The following is a 19,003-nucleotide window of genomic DNA, read 5'->3' as shown; positions in this document are numbered from 1 at the left end:
TAGGGGGTCTGCAGTACCTTACTCACTCAAGACCTAACTTGTCTTTTGCCGTGAATAGATTGAGTTAGTTTTTACAGTATCCTACCATTGCTCATTGGACAGCATGCAAAAGGGTTCTAAGGTATATCAAAGGCACAAGTAAGCATGGATTGATCTTTCGGAAAAACCAAAATTTTATGTTAGAAGGATATGCAGATGCTGACTGGGCTAGTGCCATAGGTGACTGAAGATCAACTTTTCTAGGTGGTAACCTGGTGCAATGGTGCTCTAGAAAGCAAATAGTAGTGGCCTTGTCCTCTACAGAAGTAGAGTATAGAGCTCTGAGTCAGACTGCTACAGAGTTGGTGAGGGTTCAAAATCTCTTCCAAGAACTTGGTTTACAAATAAATAGAACTCATGTACTCTGGTGTGCCAATATGAGTGTACGAGCTCTATCTTCAAACCCTATCTTCCATGCTAGAACCAAACACATCGAGATAGATGTTCATTTCCTACGAGAATTAGCAGCTAAAAGAAAGTTGTGTGTACAATATTGGCATCTGAGTATCAAATTGTTGATGTTCTTACAAAGCCTCTTTCTAGGTCACGGTTTGAGCTACTTAGAAGCAAGCTAAATATAGTCTCATCTCTAAATGATTTACATCTAATGACTGAGCAAAAACATCACTCTCAACATAAAGACTGGAAGTCAACAACAGAAGTTCAGCTCACGGGGTGATATTGAGAAGAACGAAGAATCAAAAGGTGTTCAGTTTAAGGGGTGATGTTGAGAAGAATGGAAATACTAAAGAGGTTTTGAATTAAGGGAAGACGTTGATAAAAGAAGAAGAAGAAGACTGTAGGATCTCGGTTTATGCAAATCAAGAAGAAGTTCAGCTTAATACTTGTAATGTTTAAGTGTAACTAATACACAGCGTTTGATAACTGATGGCTGCATATATAAAGTCAGCCTTCCTTCTCTTTGTAGTTCAATCAGTTAAAACAAAAAATAATAGATTTCCATTGTCTAAAATTCACACGTTTCTTGCTCTATTTTTTCTGCATTTTTCTTTCTAGATTTTTCTTTTCATATCTGTATCTTTTCAGTTATGCTTAAAAAACTAGGGCTGACATAAACTTACATCAACGAGCACAAATCAGAGTTCAGGAAGGTTTTACGCCATCTAGGATCTGCCACGTTGCCCAGAGAGAATACGACTGTCACCAGCCCCGCAAGCTCAGGTTTTATTTGTGAATGAATGAGATCCACACACCTGTCCAAGCCCCATATAATTTAAGGATATTTCTTAACTTATCAGCCAATGGGACACAAGGAAGGACTTACATGGCACCTACTCACTTGCAAACATGTAATCATTACCTTGAACTCAGTGGCTATAAATAGAGGACTCCCCCTCGCAAAATCGAGATCTCTGATTTCATAAAAGAAATAGCAAAGACAACACAGGGGAAAGAGACTGGATTAATATTCACTCTGAATACCAAGCTCTTATAATTCTTTTCACGATTTGCAATCCCTTGTAACTTGGCTGATAACCAAGAACACTTATATAAAAAGATAACAATGGATGTAGGAATCGTTTTAGGCATTAAGTCTTTGCATACTATTGTTCACGTGTAATTTCTAAGACCTTTTTAACACTTTGCATGTGTGAGGTCATTGGTGTCAAAATCAAGCATCAATAGTTTGGCGCTAGAAGGAGGGCCAAATTTCACATCAGCTCTTTGTCCGGTATTCTCAACTGATCAATCAGTTCTACTTGCAATACTTATGGCTTGTGGTCTTGAAACCGAGCATGCTAGCACCAACAACGAGGAGACCCCCCATAATCAGGAGACTACTCCTCCCGAAGTAGCTCCGCCTCCCCAAAGCATTACGACGGACATCCCCTTGACTTCCCAAGAAGACCCTGCTATGATTAGCTACCTGGAGAAGTTCGACAACACCCTTCAAATGATGAGCCAAAGGCTAGATCGTTCCGCCAAATTCTGACAAGGCGGTACCACCCCTAAAAATGCCTATAAGTTGTGCTAAGGCGTCGAAATGGGAAAAAGCTCATACCACACGCATTACAGCATGTAAAGGTAAAAGGAAGCAAGTGGCTGAGAAAAGGTAAAAAGGCTCAAAGGGGCAAGCGAATACTGGTCACAAGAAAGGGAAAAAACTCGTGCATCAGCAACTTGGCAATATGTTGCATCAAGAGCCATCCCACGCCACATCGCAAGGGCAACCTCACAAGAGTGCTCGACAGAGAGATCCCCACTATCGTTGGTACGATGGTTCTGACCATCACCACGAGGGAAGCACCCACCATCCGTGAGTAGGTTCTGACCACCGTAGAGGTAGGGAAAACTCCCTAAGCCATTCAGTGCCTTCACAAGGCTCCAACTAGCATATGTCAAGGCATGCCGAAGGCTCCAGCCAAGGCAGAGAAAGTATCGACTTGCGATCTTTCCTCAACCGCAATCGTAGGAAGCGTACCTACATTGTAGAAAGTGATCCCCCAAAGGCTCTGCTTCCTCAAATAGAGGAGTTACAACGAGCTTTGGATCAGCTTAGAGCTTAACAAAATGAGCAGGGGTAGGTTGCTGAGGTGTCTCCCTTTTCCCCAGCAGTTCTGACTACTCCTCTCCCGTTGAGATTCAAAATGCCCAACATAAGGGCATTCGATGGGAATTTTTATCCTCAGGATCTTCTCTATCATTTTAACGACCTCATGGAGCTTCACCAAGTTTCAAACTTGGCAAAGTGTCGCTACTTAGCAGTGACTTTGACTGCCCAGGTTAAATGTTGGTTCAGATCGCTTCTACTATGGTCTATCAACTCATGGTGGCAGATGAGCTCATTATTTTTGAGACACTTCCAAGCCAATCGAAAGTTCTCAATATCGTTAAGCTATCTCAGCAACATACGGTAAGAGAATAATGAGTCTCTTCAGTCCTATATTGACAGGTTCCACAAGGAACTGAACAAGGTGGCTAATACCTCTAAGGATTCAGTTCAAACTCTGATAATTGTTAGAGTTTGCCCGCAAATCGATCTATGGAAGAAACTACAATCTGACGACGATATTTCCCTCACTCGCTTCTAAAATATAATAGAGAAATATCTATGGATAGAAAACTCAGTGGCAGCTTTAAATTGCCACAACCCCGAACCTTTGACCAGCGCTCCCGATCAGAGGGAGGAATATCAGGGAGAGAGTAGTGGAAGATCTTATCATAAATGGGCTAATGACGAACAAAGAAAGTGAAAAGAAACAAAAAAAACTCTTTGAGAATAGGCAGAAAAGAGGTCGATCATTTGTCTTGAATCTCAAGATCCCTAACTTTGGTTACTACGACCTCAGGGTCGGTTACTACGACCTCAAGGTCGGTTACTTGATCTTCAGGGATTTTTGTTTCTTGTTGATCTTCCTCTTGGGCGAATTCCTGGTCTTCTTGTTCTTCAACAGATTGCATTGATGCGACCGTTATTTGATACTCTTCGAGGAGGTTGGAAATGTCTAAGTTTGGGTTGCTCGGTTGCAAGTTATGAATAACTTGTAATGCCCAATGACTAGCTTTTCTTTCCACCTTGCTGTTCAATTGCTTCATCTGCTTTATTAACGAAATGATCTACCCTTGAGCCATCTTGAGCTCTTTGTCTTTCGCCTTTATTCTCTTTTCTGTGTTTTCCCACAACTCAGTTCAGGTATTTTCTATCGCATTCTCACGATCTATGCTCTTTTGCAGCTCCTTCTCTCTTTAATTTAGATCTTTGGTGAGCTTTGCTATTGTCATCTAGAGCTCTTTGGTGTGGTCGTCCTTCTTTTGAAGGTCGTCCTTCTTTTGAAACTCGTGCTTCTAGAACTCTATTGTTCATCAAGCAGAGTCCCTTTCTACTAGATATGTGCTTGCTTGAACCTGAGCATTGCTTGTGGCTTCGTTTGGGGTCGCAAGGGCTTGCTTCAATTTGGTAACCTCCTTCTTCATTTCATGAAGTTTCCCAAGGGAGTTTATCTTCATCTTGTTATGAGCAACGTTTAGTGTAGGCAAAGACTGTAGAAGAAATAGGTAAAAAGATGGTTTTTTAAAACCAGAGAACCTGACCTATGTAAAAGAGTTCACAAAGAGAAAGGTTTTCTTTACCTAGCTTTGCATCTGGAGCGCAGTGGCCACCAAGTCAAAAGGTCAGGAGGCTACATACCTCTCGAAGGTCGATGCTAGTTGGCACTCCAAGTGGGTGAAGACCACCGGCCTTAGATAGTCTGGCATCTGCCCTAGAAGGTCCAGTATGGATTGATTTTGCCCTTCTGTGGCGAGGACCTCTTTGGTTTGTTCTTCACCAATTTCTCCTTGAGTGGTCGCACCTTCCTTCCTTTGCAAAGTTCCTAGGGCACCCTTTGAAGTGACCTTCGAGGTAGGAAGTTGAGTAGGTTGTAGCCCACCTGGCAATATTCTAAAGTCATCTGACTTAGACTCAAATGCTTTGATCGTTATTGTTTTCCTTTTCCTCAAGGCCATGGTTTTCTTCTTCATCGGGTGAGTAGCAGCAAGCTGGGGAGCTTTTATATGGCGCTCCACAGTTGGTAGCCTTTCGGCACTAACTTGTGTCCCTATTTCAAGGACATCGCTTGAGGCTGGTCCAGGTTATGAGTTTGGGTTCAACCTCGGGAAAGTGATTCCCCAAATCGCTTTGTTTTCTGTGATTGTATGGCTACTACATGGCACATGAACACATCAGCAAAAAGAGCCTATATGTGTAAAAGACTTGAGTTTTTTCTGTTTAAGGAAAACTTACAAGCTGAATCGTCTAAGTATGCTTCAGGTGGAAAGAATCTGTACTTTTGAAGATTCTCGGTCGTCATAAGCAGCTTTGCATCACAACCTTGTTCAGGAAGTCGACCAAATGCTTGGATGCAACTACGATCAGTCAATAGCTACAACTTGGTCATTTTGTTTTCTGCAAAGAAAAGAGTTCGTAGCTTATAATCTAAAAAAGAATTAACTGTAAAGGATGAACGATGTAACGCCCACATGGAGGTACGTAATTTAATTTATGCTCTTATACCTTTAGTTGATTTTTGCTAAAGTTATTTTGAGAAAATGTGAAGAACATGCCTTAAACTTGCATTAAGGGTAAAATGGTCTTTTCACTCAAAATTAGTTGAAAAAGTGGGGAGTGAAAAGAGATAGAATTTCATGGAGAATGCAATAAAAATGAGGGCATTATGGTAATTGACTAAGGGACATAGATGGAATTTAAAAGAAAGTGCAAGGGCAAAATGGGAAACTAATATATAATTTTATGTTATATCAAGGATTGAAGAGTGAAACCCTAGGCACTCTTCAACCCATTTTTGCGCCACCTTCTCCTCCAAATCCTCTCAATTTCTTCATTCTTTTTCAAAAGAAATTCATAGGTTTTGTGTATTTTTGAGTGGATTTTATATCCCAAGCAACTTTAGGTAAGATCCTTGTACTAAGAAGTGATTTTTCATTTTTAAAGTGTTGAATTTTGATGGTTTGTGCTCATAGGATTTCAGAAGAAGAGAGTTTGATCAATAAAGATTCTTAAAGGGGTTGGATTGCTCATATCAAAGGTAAGTAAATCCCATCCAAGTTATGATTTGAGAAATCAAGTGTGTAGAGATTTTACATATATGTATATGCTTATGATTTTGAGAATTGTTGATGAAATTGATGAGTTTGATGATTATTGATGAATAGAATTTAGCCATGAGAAGTGGTTTTGGTTGTATGATGATTAATTGAAGTTTGGTTGAAGTTAGAAAGAGTTGAGTAGAATTTTTGGGAGTGTATTATTTTGGACAGGTTTAGTAATTGTTTAAGGGAGTTTTACTCCAAATATTAGTGGCTTGAGAAAGAGATAGAATTGTAGTCAAGTTAGAGTTTGATTATGCATGCAATATGTTTGATAAAATGTCCAAGAGAAGTGTATGCATGAGTCTTATTCATTTATGAATTGATATGAGTTTGTAGATGGTAGAGGGAAACTTATTTTTATGCTACATACCATTCTTGCATTTAAACATTTGCATTTAGAAAGAATTATAAGCATGAAACCATCTACATGCATACACATTCATAAGAGCATGGAAAAACACTAAAATATGTTAAAGAGAAAATAGAAAGAAATGAGAATATTAAAGATATTCAAATCTGAAATTTTAGTTAAAGAAGTGTAAAAAGATAAAAAGAAGAGAAGGTTGTTGCGACGGGGAGCCCGTGAGTGACATAGTCCCACATGCACGCCGCCTTTAGTGAGAGGCCTCAGAATTCAGAAAGAAGAATTGTACAGTCCGTTAGAAGTGCGTGTGAATGAGGACTGTACCCAGAATTAGAGAATTCACTCACACGGCCAAGGCTCCAAATCCATGCCTCAACCGAGTCCGATTGGCAAGAAAAGAAAGAATAGAAAGAAAGAAAGAAAGAATAGAAAAGAAAGAAAGACTAGAAAAGAAAGAAAGAAAGAAAGAAACAGAAAACAGAATAAGAAAAATAGAAAAGAAAATGCATAATCTATGCATTTGTGCATTTGCATCATGAATATGCATAAAACCATGTTCATTATCATGAGTAGTGAAAAATTAGAAAATTGAGAGAAAAATAGCGAGCAAAACAGAGAAAGAATAGAGAAAGAACAGAGAAAGAACATGGAAAGAATAGAGAATAATCGGGAAGTATGATGTAAGGAAAGAAAATTCAAGATTTAAGCAACGGAGAGAGAAGGGTAGCATAGGAGGTTTACTTACTGAGCAATTAGTGCTCACTCCATTGTTTTCAATGTTTTTGCAGGTAATAGGTGAGTTGCGGTCACTCAGAATGTCACGCAGTGGAAGGGATTGGGCTACACTGTCAAGTTGCTATTTTGAATATATTTTGTAAATATTTGTATATAAAGAAAAATTAAATATGGGCCCATACTTTATTACTCGTTTATATGTGTATTTTCTTATACAAATCTTAATGAGTTTTATTGATTATTTTACGAGTATACAAGCTAGAAAGAAAGTATTACAAACGACCTAAAGATTGAAGGGGAAAAACCTACTCGGTTTTTGAAATTTACAGACACCTTCTTACTTAAAGAAAAAATATTTGGTCTTGTAAGCTCCCACAGTATTGGGATAGCCAAATATTTCTCCCTTAATTGTTGATCATTTGGAGAGGTAGTACGAGTCCATATCTTTACTTTTCTTCAATATATAGGCACAAGCAAGCTCTAGCGTCGTTGGCTCCCCGAGGTCATGCTCGCAGAATGATATATACATAGCAATAGCTATCATATATGCATTCGAAGTTAGTTGGAATGGTGCAACCTGGAAGTGGTCGAGAATCGACTTAATGTAGGGGTGGAAGCGTATCCTCACTTCGCACTTAAAGATGGCTTCCGAGATCGCAGCCATTCCCTCGGGAGACTCTTGGGCAATATACAATTTCTTTTGGAACACTTCCACGTCGATCGCATACTGTTCTAACGCATCTTTGATTTTGTTCACTGTGACAATGGACCTTATCACCTTTCCGGGACCTATAGAAGTACCCGGCGGGTGCGAGCTTTCTACACCGACTGTTCTCGTTTCAAGGATCTCCATGGCCCTTAGAGTCTATAAAGGTATGACATTTAGGGGAGACTCAAACCTTGAATAATCTACTTCATATGATGACTCAGAGGAATAAAAGAACCCTGGTTTTTCTTCCATAGCCGTCAAAGCTTCTAAACCCTAAAAGCTCTTAAAAATAATCCTCTAGGACTCTTTACCCTAAGTTTTGTACCTTCAAGTGTTTCTTTCGAACACTACCTAGAAATGCTCTCTACCTAAGCCTACCAGACACCCATAACCACCATGACTGTAAAAGATAAGCCTTTGTAGGATTGGAATAAAGAGAGAAATGAAGAAATTTCTTTACCTCTTGGCTGCTTGGGATGGGTGCTCTGTTGTAATGTTGGGTTCACATGAACTGGAAGAAGAAGAACAAATTTTTTGAGTTGGAAAACGCTGTTTTTCTCTCTGAAAATTTTGATTTTTCTAGAAACTTAGGGCAAAGTTAGGGTTTTATAGAGTGGAAGACGAGGCTTAGCTTCTTTTATCAGCGATGTTTGGGCAGGTATTCACTCTTAGCCGTAGATCTCGACCACGTGTCATCTATCCATGGGAAGAGTAACCCCTATGCCTCGTAGAAACCAACCGACATTATCCTTTATCGAGAACTTGAATAGCCGACGTAATTTTCTCTTCCGTATTTAATGCGCCTTCAACCGCATTTATTGCACCAAAAGGGAATATCATTTCAGCATGGCTCACATTTAATGCTCATGGCTAACACTTATTGCGCGCAAAGACACGTATGTCAGATAAAGTTTATTTTATTGACTGAGCTAGCTGTCAAGCGCAATAAATAACATCTGAAGAGGTTGTTCCAAAAAAGGCATTTATTCAACATGTCAGACTCGAACACTAAACAAGATGATTCATAATTTTCAATAGCGAAATATTCTAAGTGTTTTCAAGTCGTGGATGACAATTGGAGTTCAAAACACATCTCGATAGCACAAGACAAGATCAAGCTCAGATCAGTAGATCTCTGTAAACGATCACGTCAGGTCGCTTGTGTTACTTTCAAAATATAGGTCACGACCTACACTCAGTTTGCTAGTCAGATCAAGCAATCTACTTCAGGTGGTCTGCAACGATGTGACTACTCTCAGCTTTCAATTCAAGCAACCATTTCTGAAGACAAGTCAGGTCGCGGCATAATCATGAAGTTCTCAAGATCCAATTCCTCGAATCTCAAGAAGTTCTTCTATTATGCCTTAAAATCAAGACCGACGTAAGCTTATATCAGTGAGCACTAATTAGAGTTCAAGAAGGCTTTGCACCGTCCAAGATCTGCCATGTCGCCCCAAGACAAAGAGAATACGTGTAACGCCCCACTTGAGGTACGTAGCTAATGTTTCTCCTTTTGTTCTTATTTGAGTCAGTTTATTAGTATTATTTGTTTGGTTGGCCTTTGATTGAGTGGTATGTTGAATACTTGCCTTAAAATTGGTTGAAAATAGAAGAAGTTTAGTGTTCCAAGCTTCGCCGGGGCGAAGAAGAATCTTCGCCGCGGCGAAGAGGTGTTGAAGCCGGGGAAGCTACTGGACAGTTTCGCTGCGGCGACGGGCCGACCAAAATGTTGGTTAAGTTTTAGATATTTTCTTCCCTAAGGGCAATTTGACCATTCTGCCCCTAATTAGTAGGAAAAGTGGGGAGTAAAATGTAAGGATTTTGCTTGGAGAATATGTTAATATGGGGATGTGTTTGTAATGAATCAAAGGGTATAGATGGAATTCCTAAGGAAGAGTAAGGGCAAAATGGGAATGCTTGTACATAAATTGTATTAAAAGGAATTAAGTTATTGCAAAACCCTTCATTCTTCTTCTCCACCGCCACTCTCCTTTTTGCTTCCTCTCAATTTCTCTTCCAATTGTTTAAGGATTTTTAGAGGGCTTTTGGAGTGATTTGGGGTAAAAGATCAATCTAAGGCATCCTAAGGTAGAGAAAAATCAAGCAAACCAAGAGAAAGGAAGAGCTAGTGAGATCTTTCCATCACAAGGTAAGTAAACCCCAACCCAAGTAGAGATTTGAGAACTTTCTTGAATAGAGAGTTAATTGCAATTATGTGTGTATGTATATATATGTAATATGCTATGTTATTAAGATTTAAATGGAGATAATTATTGCTTTATGGTTGTTCATACACTTTGATTATGAGAAGTGAGATGTGGGTTGGGAATGTAGTTTGAGATGGAATTGAAGGATATTGAGAAATCCTTTTTAGAAGTGTTATTCTATGACAGGATTTATGGCTATGTGAGGGAGTTTTCTCCCATTTTGGATGGTTAGAGAAAGACATAGAATTATTGTTATAGTAGAGTCTTGTTATGCACTTGAGTTGTTTGATGAAATGCCTAGTAGAGGTTTAAGTATGAGTAGTGAACCTTAATTCTTGCAACATTGCATGTTGGCATTTCATAAGTGCATTAGTGGAGATGAACCATCCATATGCATTATTTGTGCATTGAGAAGTGACTTAAGAAGAGTAGAAAACTTTGTGTATGCACTTGCTTTATGAGTAGAGAACTTTGTGAATGCAACTACTCTACGGTAAAGAGAATGAGAAGTGCTAGAGTAGAGAAAGTCATTAGAAACGGGTTGATGCTTTGTGATCGTCACCCGATATTTAGTAGAAACGGGTTGATGCTTTGTGATCGTCACCCGATAGTTATTAGAAACGGGTTGATGCTTTGTGATCGTCACCCAAAAGTCATGAGAAACGGGTAGGGGCTTTGTGATCTCCACCCGATAGTTATGAAAACTGGGTAGATGCTTTGTGATCCTCATTCGGTAGTCACTAAGAGCGGGTTGGTGCTGTGTGAACTCCACCCGATAGTCATGAGGAGTGAGATGGTGTTGTGTGAACACCATCCGACCGTACCTTCGGTAAGATGAGGCCATAACGTTAGTAGAAAACCATAGAAAGAAAGTGTGAGGAAGGAATTACAAAAATAGTTACGGGGATAGACAAATAGAGGGTTTACTTACTGAGCATTATTTTGTGCTCACCCCCTCATTTTCCTTTGTGGATGCAGGATCTAGGTGATGATGCAGTCAGAGGGGCGTCGGCAAGCGAGGAGCAATAGCTACACTGTTTCCCCTGTTTTTGTCTTTTAAATGGCATTTTGTAAAATAATACTCTTTTTGTATAAAAGACTTATTACATATAATAAAAAGAAAAGTTTTGGGCCCATTTTCTATTATTGTTATGCAAGCATTTTACTAGTTTACAGCAGTTGTTACAATACGGCTGTCACCAACCTAGCAGGCTTAGGTTTTGTTTGTGAATTAATGAGGTCCACACACCTGTCCAAGCCCCATATAATTTAAGGATATTTCTTAAGTTATCAGCCAATGGGACGCAATGAAGGACTTGCATGGCTCCTACCCACTTGCAGACATGTAATCATTACCTTGAACTCAACGACTATAAATAGAGGACTCCCCCTTGCAAAATCAGGATCTCTGATTTTCATAAAAGAAATAGCAAAGAGACTGGCTTAATATTCACTCTGAATACCAAGCTCTTATAATTCTGTTCGCTGTTCGTGACCTCTTGTAACTTAGCTAATAACCAAGAACACTTATATAAAAAGATAACAGTAGACATAGGAATCGTTTTAAGCATCCGAACCACTATAAAAATTCACACTGTCTCATTTATTTGTTAAGTCTTTGCATACTACTATTCACGTGTAATTTCTAAGACCTGTTTAGCACTTTACACGTGCGAGGTCGTTGGTGTCAAAATCAAGCATCAACATAATTAAAGAAATTATTTGTTTTTTTAATAAAATCACTGTAAATTTATTTAGATAAATATTATTAATAGAATTTAATTAAAAATAAATATAATTTAATACAGTGCACCAAAAACACCCTTATTTTTGTTATAATATTATACAATAAAACACAATACTATACATAACAATACTTATACTATACAACGCGGCAGCGCATAAAACATGCCCTACAAATCTAAAAAGGTATTACATTCGCTTAAATCATAGTCTAAGACAGAATAATCTCAAATTTGTTTATTCAACGTACAAGAGAACAAAAAAGATATTACATATACATTAATGTTGTTAATACATGCAATTAAATATTTTAACACAATTTTCTCTCGCTAACCAACTAAATTCTCAGTTAATTTTGCGACAATTTGATCTTATTTCTCCTTGAGCTCCTTCCTTAACATCAAGCAAGCTCATTTTGCCCATAGCCTGCTGAAAATTAAAGAAAAACATAGCTTGGTTCCTGGCATAATCATTAACAATGCCTCTAGTTCTCGCATCTGTATATAATGTTTGGTCTGAAAAAAGCACCCCGGATTTCCTCTGTAATGCATTGAAGTAAAAATTATCGAAAGTATTTCTGGTGGCATCAAAAGGTTGCTCTGCGTTGTCACCACCACTGCATGTCTTTGATAATGTCTTTGCAAACTCAGAACCTAAAGTTGGATCAACATTATTCAATCTATTTTTGAATGATGAACACCTTGCCACTCCAAGTGTATGTGCCCCTGCAAAAAATATTTGGAAAATTAAAAATTAATTATTCTTGAGAAATCCCCTTAATTTATTATTTTAAGCCATTTTGGTGGGCGGTCGTTATTTTATCACAAATCCAAATAGATTTTCATATCTAAATTGTAAAGTTATCCATCCACCGACCTTAATCTTGGTATATTATAAAAATATGATGGTTAATTTTCTAGAAATATGGAAAAAGTTGAAAAATACCCAAATGATGTCATTTTATAAGAAGCTTCCAGCCAGCTAGCTCACATAATTTATTAAAGAAATTTTAGTTGGTTATATACAGCTAAGTGCTCTAGAAGTAATTAATTAGGCCAATAATTATAAGACACGATAGATTGTCACTAAAAGAGTGCATTCATATAGTTTGAATACTTACCAGATAAAGCAACCATACCTTTGACAGAGAAACCATGCTGCCCAAACATTTTGATAAGCTGAGAGGTATTGAAGCTTGGAGAAGGAAGATTGATTGTGTCTTCTATCTTTGATCTTCTTCCGTCCTTTCTTCCATTTGGTATATCATACACTGGGCCTCCAGCCTGTTACCATTTTGTGCATATATATTTTTTTTATCATTACACTACAACAGAGCTCTTTGATACTTCTATAACACAAGAAGGATACATACCCTAATTATAGTCAAGTCTCTGTTACAAAGATATTTACCATAAAAGCTTTCTGATAACAATAATCTCCCTTAAGTGTGCTTAAATAACAAAATCCCCCTATAGTTATAAAAATAGCAAAAATCCCTTTATTGTTAATCTTCTGTGGTAAAATAAACCGAAGAGAGGCAATTAGGTAAATATTTATTAACCCATCATACTATGAATTCTAACGATATGCTAACAGTTCACTATGGCAATGGAAATTTTGTTATTTCTAAAATCTCAAGGGGAATTTGTCATTTGATTAAACCTTAGGGGGGTCGAGAAAAGCTCTTTGTATTAAATATCATTATAATGGGAATAATTCGTTTGTGCATATGATGCACTTATAACCATCCAATGAAGGTGTGTCACGTCAATTTGTGTATGAAACTTGCTCTATTATTGGAAGGTTGTAGGGTAAAACAGATGCATTGTAGAATTGTCTATAGTTTAATATTAAAAACAAAAAAAAACAAAAAAACAAAAAAAAAAAAAACATAACCTATATCATTAATTAGTTACGCGAGGGACGATCTCCGAGTTGTACTAGACGAAAAGCATTGCTAAATAACACAGAAAACTTAATTTTCTTACCCAAGACAGCATCTCTAGCAGCCATTGCAACAATATCAGCGCAGAGACAACACCAGGACATTGATTTTCAAGCTCCTCCTTAGCATCATCAATAACTTCATAACCTCGTAGTCTAATTGGCAGGGGAGTCTTTCTCTGCTGTGTTATCGTTTGTTGAATCAAGAAGGACTGACCCATCACTCCCTAATTCATCACAAACTTATATATTAAAAGATATACATATACATAAGTTTTCATAAATAAACCTATATAATTAAGAATTGATTAAACCTCTATGAAACAATCATGGAAATGCATCTGACGAGGGCTGCTGCGAGAGTAGGATCAGCATCAAGAGCTCTTGTAACAGTATGTCTGACGATTGTTCAGCTAATGGGCATTCATTATGTAGTAACCCATGCTTAGCCCATCGGCTCCAAATGGAAAACCACTTACTATCACCTCATTATTAACAATCCACAATTAAATTACCATCACCATTTTTGCTAAACTTGGAGGAGACTTCAACACATATAGAAATTAATATATAGATGAATAACGAAAGAATGAATGGCTGAAAATGGATACAGAAACTAGTTGATGTACAGAGGGAAAGACAATGTGTAAATATATATATATATATATATACATGCGAATGATTGAGTAAGTTTGCTTGAAATCAATTCGATCACTGTGGATTAAAGATCAGAAAGGAGGAATAGGTCTGAAGGTTCCTCCACCTAATCCATTTATTAATTAACATGATAATCTTGAGCTAATGCATGTCAATTGCATGTGGGAATTAAGACCGTATGAACTAGTCTTCCATTTTGATTGTCGATTCTATGTTAATTAGCTAAATCTTTTAATTATCAAACACCTGCAGTTACAAGATCAGTGCTAAGCCTTAAAACTTAAACATTGGAACCTTAAATGTTACTCAAGCTTTTCGATTAAATTCGTTGATTAATTACAAGAATTCCACATCTTCATTTAAATTATTATTTAGACTTCAAAACTGTTTAAACTTCTGGGTTAGTTGAAGGAGAAATCCACATTGTTTAAAAAACAATATTAATTTGAGTAATTCATTAAACGAATGGTCTAGAATATCCACGAATTGGCGAGCCTACTTGTAAACAACAGTACGAAACTGACATTTCTATATTGTAGGGGGAGAAAAGAATATTGTAGAAATAATAACTTACATCCACTACTTGCATTGGGATCCAGTGACTGAACCGAAAACATATTAAAAAGATAAAATTAAAACCTATTCAATTTGAGCCATGTCATTCCTATATATTAGTGCTTTCTTTCTCCACATTCAAGTATAATCAATATTTTGACCATGAATCCTGAACATGTCCTATATGCGTGGGCATTAGGCAGATTTCTCCGGTACTAGGGTCGATAGTAATGGTAACGCCAACGGCAATATTTCCCGTCAAAAATTGACGTCGGTAGAATAACATTTTCTAAAATGATGTATATTCGTACTTTTTAAAAAAATTGTATGGTGAATAATTAGAGAATGTCAGTAAATAATAAAAAAATTAATTGATTTTTTTATTGAAATAAAATTTTATCTTTTAATATTTATCATTACCTAAGAATGTTTGTATGCAATAATATTTGTTGAAGGGTGACTGTAGAAAGACAAAACTAGATGGTTGACAAAGTGTAGTATAGTATAGTTAAGTGGTTTTGAGAGATGTTGACTTTCTGTATTGAAGAATAATAAAGAGTAAAATGGATAGGAAGATTTTGTGTCCCATGAAAATGAAGTGGAAGTGGAGGAAGAAGTGAAGTGCATGCAGCTGGTTTCCATTTTGATAATTGAAACCTAATTCCATTGTCGTTTTATATGTAGTGGGAGAAAACTCAACTCATAATAATTAAATAAATAAATAAATATGAAAAGTTGTCTTTTAAGGCGTGAAATTCCACATGTCTGTATGAGTGGTTTGAACGCGTTTTGGAAGATGGATTTTGGTGGTGGTGGTGATAGTGATGAGCTCTACATTCATCTTTACATTAGTGCTTTTCACTCGTTTTCTTCGCTCATCTAAGAATTTTGGTGATTATGTGATCATTTTAGAAGAATTTTCAATTACATTAAAACTATATTAATATTATATCAATTCATCACTTACATTAATGAAGGTCGTCTCACGTAGAAAGACTTGAAAAGCATAATATTATTGATAAAAATATATGTATTATTATATCTAATGTCAACAAGGCCTTTTTGTTTTTGGTTAAAACCCACATTAGTATTCGATAAAATTAATGGATTCTCATATAACATGATTTGTTGCTCTGTATCTAATACATTGGGATACCAATTATTTATTTATGCTAATTGAAATTCTATCAATCAGTTCTTCTTCTCTATGTTTTTCTTACATTTTCGTTTTGGAGCCGATTAATTATAAACTTATTTCCTCAGCAAAATTAGTAAGAAAACAAGTACAGAAGTCAACATTTTTAGTTAGTTATCATGCATTTTGCCTTCAGTGTTATGATAAATCTTTGATGTTAAATATTACAGTTATATCATATATGCATATTTCATGAGTAGTCTTTTCTATTCTATCTATTTCTCTATTTAAAAAAGAAAAAAAAAATATGAACGTGAGTGAAAGATGATCTAAGATATTAGGTTGACACAATAATTAATATTATCATATCAACACTATAATGTCTTCAAATATTTACTAATCTTAAGTCTCTTGTTATGATTCAAACTGTGAACATAATCAAAGTGATAAATTTTTATTTATTAATTTGACATTTGATATTTGACATTTGAAGAGAGATGATCTAAACTCTTCCTTGTGAGTGATAGCATATGTGTAAATCTCCAACAACTTAAAGCCATTTAGACAAAATCAAAGCAAACAAATATTCAACTCCATGCCGAAAGTTTCTCCACTTCCTCAAAATTGAGATAGAGAGAGCCGCCGCCTTTGTAATAATTTGGCTGTAAATTCATGTTTCGTGTTACTTTTGCATATGATAATAACATTGGCTAATGCAACAATAATATTTAGGTGAACTCTTAAAGCTGAATCATAATAATAATAATAGCCCTTGTATTGTTGTTAAGCATCATATCAATATAATTTTTTATTATTATTATTGTAGACGGTAAAATTTATGGTTACGGAATGGGGGATATGATCCCATGAGGTTGAGGCCACTAGCAATCCGCTATACCTGCACACACAAAGAAACAAGTGTGAAGTGAACGGAAAACACTAAGGGGGTGTTTACCATAGGCACTCTAACGCTCAAGTCAGCAAGACTGAATGAGGCTAATTTAGTGAGGGTAAGGGAAAGAGAGGGTTACTGGAAGTTTAGTCGGAGACTAGAACTACAACAATGGTGTATAGCTCTCAAGGGTGAAAACTAGGGGGTTTGAAGGTGTAATGTTGAATGAAGTGTGAGAGGGCAGACCTCTGTTTATATAGCAATTGCGGGATCTCTGAATCCTAGTAGGACTATGAGTCCATACTAGTTGAGGTTTAGTGAACAGGAAAGTCTTCAATTCACTTTCCTTAGAAGAAGAAGAAGTCTTATTTAGTCTAAGATTCGAATATAAGAGAAATTAAGATATTGATGGATCTCTTCGTGAGAACTTGGATAATACCAAAATAGGAAGTAGATAGCCTTGGGGTCCAAGTAAACCCTAGGTCCTATGGGTGATCTTGGACCAGCGGACTTGGGCGCAAATAAACTAACGGTGAGGCCTAAGTGAATCAAGGCCTTAGTGATTAGGCTCAATCTGTAAGCAACTTGGTGGGTGTAATGGGCTTGCCCATTATGCAAATTCTATTGTGCGCTCAACCAAAATTGGGCCATGGCTCTGAGCTTCATTAAAGTGTTTCATTTTTGGGCCCACTGAGGCTGAGAACATTTTTTGGCCCCAACAGTTTGCCCCTGACTCTTTAAGTTAAGGAGTACTTAGCTTAGAGAGTAGTTAATGTTGTGTGAATGTGTGCTCAGTTAGCCTTCGTGACCGACTAGTTGGGTATGTGAAGGTGTCACCTCTCGGTCCGTGGAACCGAGTAATAAAGCTTGTCTCATGTATGTGACACACTCGATGTACAAAATCGAGTGGGTGATTACGAGATGTGAACTGCAAATGTGTCCTCACTTGGCGCATCTAACCGAGTGAGAAAGTGTGATCAACCATGGAGACCTCACTCAGTGCATCGAACTGAGTGAGAGGATGAGGTGAATACCCGTGAAGGTTTCCTCACTCGGTGCATCAAATCGAGTGAGAAAATGTGGAAATTGTGAGAGTTGTCTCACTCAATGCATAAAACCGAGTGAGAATGTAGAATCCTACGAAGATGTGTCCTACTCGGTGCATTGAACCAAGTAAATGGGTGGACACATAAACTCTGGAGATGTACTCACTCGATACATTAAACCGAATGATTTGTTGTGAAGCTAGTTCTTTGGAGTAGCATTCACTTGGTGCGTTGAACTGAGTAGGGAGGTATGGTAGAATCCTTGAAGGGTCTTCTCTCTATGCGCAGTACCGAGTAAGTTACTTGAATTGTTGAAGTGAGTGTGTTTTAAGTGCCGGAAGGCCAAATTTCTTCACAGCTTACTCACTCGGTCGAGCAGACCGAGTGATTGGATATGGAGTCTCTTGAAGGCATTTGATCAAATAAGTTATAAGGATGAGATGAATAGTTAGTACTTATTGAAGAGTACTCACCCAGTTAGGTAGGCCAAATTATAATACTAAGGTATGTGCAACCAGTCATGCTTTCGGGGTACAAGGCTTGAATAAAAAGGTGACACGTGCAAGGTCATGATTCTAACTCGTTCTGAGCATGAATTTGAAAAGTTGAGTCTCCTAGGGCAAAACAAGGGTTTGCCATGTGGTCCTGTTTGAAGGGATAGGCATTAAATGCCAATCAGATGTGTCTTTTGGTATTCCATCTTTTTCATTTCAAACTCTAGAGAGCTCTTCTTCACAGTTCGCTTGTATGAGAGAATTTTTCAACATTGCAAAGGTTTTTCCGATGTTTCTTCATAGTAAACCGCTTCTCCTACGTCTTCTTTTCTGATTTTGAGTTCATTATTGCATTATAGTTGGTTCCTAGGCCAGTATTCTTGGATTTTTGAAGGAGGTTTTGAATAGAAAAAGGGTTTTTGAATTTTGTTTTGTGGTGAAAAAGATTTTTGCGATTTTGAATCGTTTTCTTGTAGTTTGTGTTTGATTTCGGGAAAGATTCAGAGTGGTTTGTTTGAGTTTTGGTTGCTTTTGGTGAGTGCAAAGTGTGCTGGGTTGATTTTCAAAGTTCTGGGTTTTGGAAAGGTAAAATATGAAGCTGAGTTATGGGGTATGTTCGTTCGACTCGTCTCAGTCTTCTTGACCGAGTCGAGTGAAGTGATTAAGTGAAGGCTGGAGATTAGAGAAGTTGAGGGCTAAGTGATAAGAGCTTGAAAATGCATGTTTTGTTAGTGATTCAATTGGATTATTTGTGGAAAAATGTGTTTAATTTGTGAAATTTGAGTTAATTACTTCATAAATACCTTTTATGGGATCACAGGTGTATTTTGAGTATTTTCAGGTTATAAACGATATTTGAATGAAGAATAAAGT

General features: G+C 37.2%; 1 pseudogene; it reads right to left on the bottom strand.

Annotated features, from left to right (window-relative positions):
• Positions 1 to 11,573: 11,573 nt before the first annotated feature.
• On the bottom strand, positions 11,574 to 13,875 carry LOC116111774 (annotated as a pseudogene).
• Positions 13,876 to 19,003: the final 5,128 nt, after the last annotated feature.

The sequence above is a fragment of the Pistacia vera genome, unplaced genomic scaffold (assembly GCF_008641045.1).
Source record: "Pistacia vera cultivar Batoury unplaced genomic scaffold, PisVer_v2 Contig65, whole genome shotgun sequence".
In the NCBI taxonomy this organism is placed as follows: domain Eukaryota; kingdom Viridiplantae; phylum Streptophyta; class Magnoliopsida; order Sapindales; family Anacardiaceae; genus Pistacia; species Pistacia vera.
The sequence above is the reverse complement of the archived record's forward strand: the minus strand, read 5'-3'. Positions and strand labels throughout refer to the sequence as shown.